Source organism: Penaeus vannamei, chromosome 30, assembly GCF_042767895.1.
Source record: "Penaeus vannamei isolate JL-2024 chromosome 30, ASM4276789v1, whole genome shotgun sequence".
Classification (NCBI taxonomy): Eukaryota; Metazoa; Arthropoda; class Malacostraca; order Decapoda; family Penaeidae; genus Penaeus; species Penaeus vannamei.
The window spans coordinates 5,796,589-5,799,088 of NC_091578.1; the positions used below are offsets into that span (position 1 = coordinate 5,796,589).

At 31.2% G+C, this 2,500-nt stretch overlaps 2 protein-coding genes across 4 annotated transcripts in view; one reads left to right on the top strand and one right to left on the bottom strand.

Moving 5' to 3' along the window:
• The window catches only part of Cbs (Cystathionine beta-synthase), a 69,885-nt gene extending 69,357 nt beyond the window's left edge, over positions 1-528 (bottom strand). The window contains exon 1 of one of the 2 annotated variants that reach the window (XM_027381355.2): positions 450-528. The gene's annotated coding sequence lies outside the window, so the exon portion shown is untranslated. The remainder of the gene's footprint in view (positions 1-449) is intronic. The other variant, XM_070142866.1, reaches the window with a different exon arrangement.
• Positions 529-1,073: 545 nt separating this feature from the next.
• Positions 1,074-2,500, top strand: part of LOC113828393 (gamma-glutamylcyclotransferase) — a 17,674-nt gene continuing 16,247 nt past the window's right edge. The window contains exon 1 of one of the 2 annotated variants that reach the window (XM_027381359.2): positions 1,074-1,342. The gene's annotated coding sequence lies outside the window, so the exon portion shown is untranslated. The remainder of the gene's footprint in view (positions 1,343-2,500) is intronic. The other variant, XM_070142868.1, reaches the window with a different exon arrangement.

A 2,500-nucleotide genomic window follows, 5' to 3' on the forward strand; every position in this document is an offset into this window, starting at 1 on the left:
TAAGTACTAAAACAAACAAACTGATAAATTCTCCTATATGCTTATAAGTAAAATATTAGTAATTCTAATAAAACAGAAACGAGAAAGAAAAATATTTTAAAATCTGAGAAATACGAACCTAAAATAATTTGTCATTAGAGTAACGAGTCTAAAGAAAATACAAATTATAAATCAACAAATAAAATCTCTACGAGCAATCATACTGTAAAAATCACAAAACCTGAATATCGCGAAAAAGTAAATAAAATACTATTAGATAAAAATTCGTTCACTAACAGTACAGAGCCTCGTTCATTCACCAACAACATGACATGACATACCTCTATATACCTGTCAACTAATGTTATTCTGGTAGGGAACTAAAGCCATGCTTAAATTCATCGAGATTCTCCTAACTAAGAAGAAAAGCTAGTAACAGACGTACAATACGAGAAAACGTAATAACATACCGGTGTTTCTCGATGTTTTTGCAGCCGTCTGATGTCACGTCAAGGTTGCCATCTAGCGGCTGCTCGACGAACCTTTATATTTTATACATATGTGGCTCTTTTTTTAATAAGACATTAATGGTGCTAGTGTCCTTTATGTGATGTCTATTCAGATAAATGGACTTGTTTTTTGGTTAATGCAGATATCTAGGTTTTAAGCATTATCGACCGCTAGCTCCAGAATATTCTTGCTATGCTCAGCTTTTATTATTATTTTTTTTTTTTTTTTTTTGTGAAACAGAAGCAAATACTTCGAGTCAAGAAAATAGCTGATAAATAATTATTTGGTAGCGGGCAAACAAGGTATTAATACCTGTGATATTGATTTTTTTTCTGCTACATCAGTATATACAACTGTTACGACCAATAACGTAACAATTATAATCAGTAATATGGAAATCTGTAACACGGACATATAAGATAAATTAAATCATAATATAAAAACTAAATCATACTGAATCCACAGAATCGAAATAAGAGAGAGAGAAAAATCCAATCTCAGCAGACGACGTCAATAGAATAACCCTTTATACCAAAAAGAACAGAAAGAACACACACCTAACTATACATAAATAAACTAAAATTGACAAGAAAATAGATAACAGCACATAGACCCACTGAAGTGAATTCCCCAAATAACAAACAAAAGAAAAGGGAAAAAAAAAGAAAATGACCCCGCACCTCACAGCAGACGACGCCAATCAGCTGAGCCAGTGAATAACTAGACTAAACAAGTTATTATTGACCTAATGCACGATATTCCTGCGTATTCTCCCACTTTTCTCTGCAGAGAAGGCTCATACGAGTGCACTCAGCAGATGGGGACAACGCGGACTTTCATTTTAGCGTAATTGGTGAGTTTAAGAGTAGTAAGTGCTTTTGGAGGACTGATTATCGTAAAGTTGTTATATTGCTTTTGTTTCTTCGTTGGCGTTATGTTGTACTATTTCCTCGGAAGTGTAAATGACATTTTGATTAGTTATTGTAGACTGTTGAGCGTTCTGTTATTTTATATTGTCCAGGAGATACAGACGTAACTGATGTCAATAAAGATAAAAGTATTATTTTAGTTGTATTAATATTGATTATTGAATTCTTTGATGCAGTTCTTGTGATTCAGGTCGTAATTTCCAAGATTTATAAACATTCAAGTTATGTCATGAATGCTTAAAACGGAAAGCAGCTATATACGAGGATTATTATCCACTAGATGTCAAGATATGATCTTAATTAAATGACATGCTTTAAAAATCATATTTTGTTCCTTAGTTTAGCATGCTTTTAAGATTGTTTTATTCCTTAGATTACTATAACAGTATAAAGGCAAGGCTCTTTAGTCTTCAGTAAAGTGAATGATCATGATGTCTTGTAAATATAATTGTCATCATTTATATTTATAATTGTCATTATTTATTTTGTTTTATTTTTTCTCTCTCTTATCTCTTTATTTGCTTAAGTTGGATTAGGAAATATTGAAGGTACAATTTGATTACATATGTTTTATTTGTGTTATTGTAGAGGAAGTGATGTGCAAAAAATTGAAAGTATGTGACATGCAATATCGTTACTTATCATTTATATCATGAATAAAGGTAAATAGGACAAGCTGATTATTTGACAGTGAGTTATGTGAATAGTTTCAGAGTTAGATTTATCATCCCCCGAATCTTGATATATGATAATATAATTTATTGCGGGCATAATGCTTAGAACTGACAGGTATATTATGAGGAATATTGAAATAAACATGGGAGAAAAAAGAGGATAGACATATATACACTTATTGATGCTGTCATAAGGTTATATTTAGGTTTTATAAAGTTTGCTATCTGTTCGAAAAATTAGTTAAATATGAAACAATTCTGTTAATAATAAAGTCAACCATGCATTCATCCCAGTAATGCTATGATGACAAAAATACAATATCAGTTTTAATAGCATTAGAAAAGAGAAAGACATGCTAATTGAGATCTTGGAAGCAGAACACTTGTGGAACCTTCTGTATGCAAACT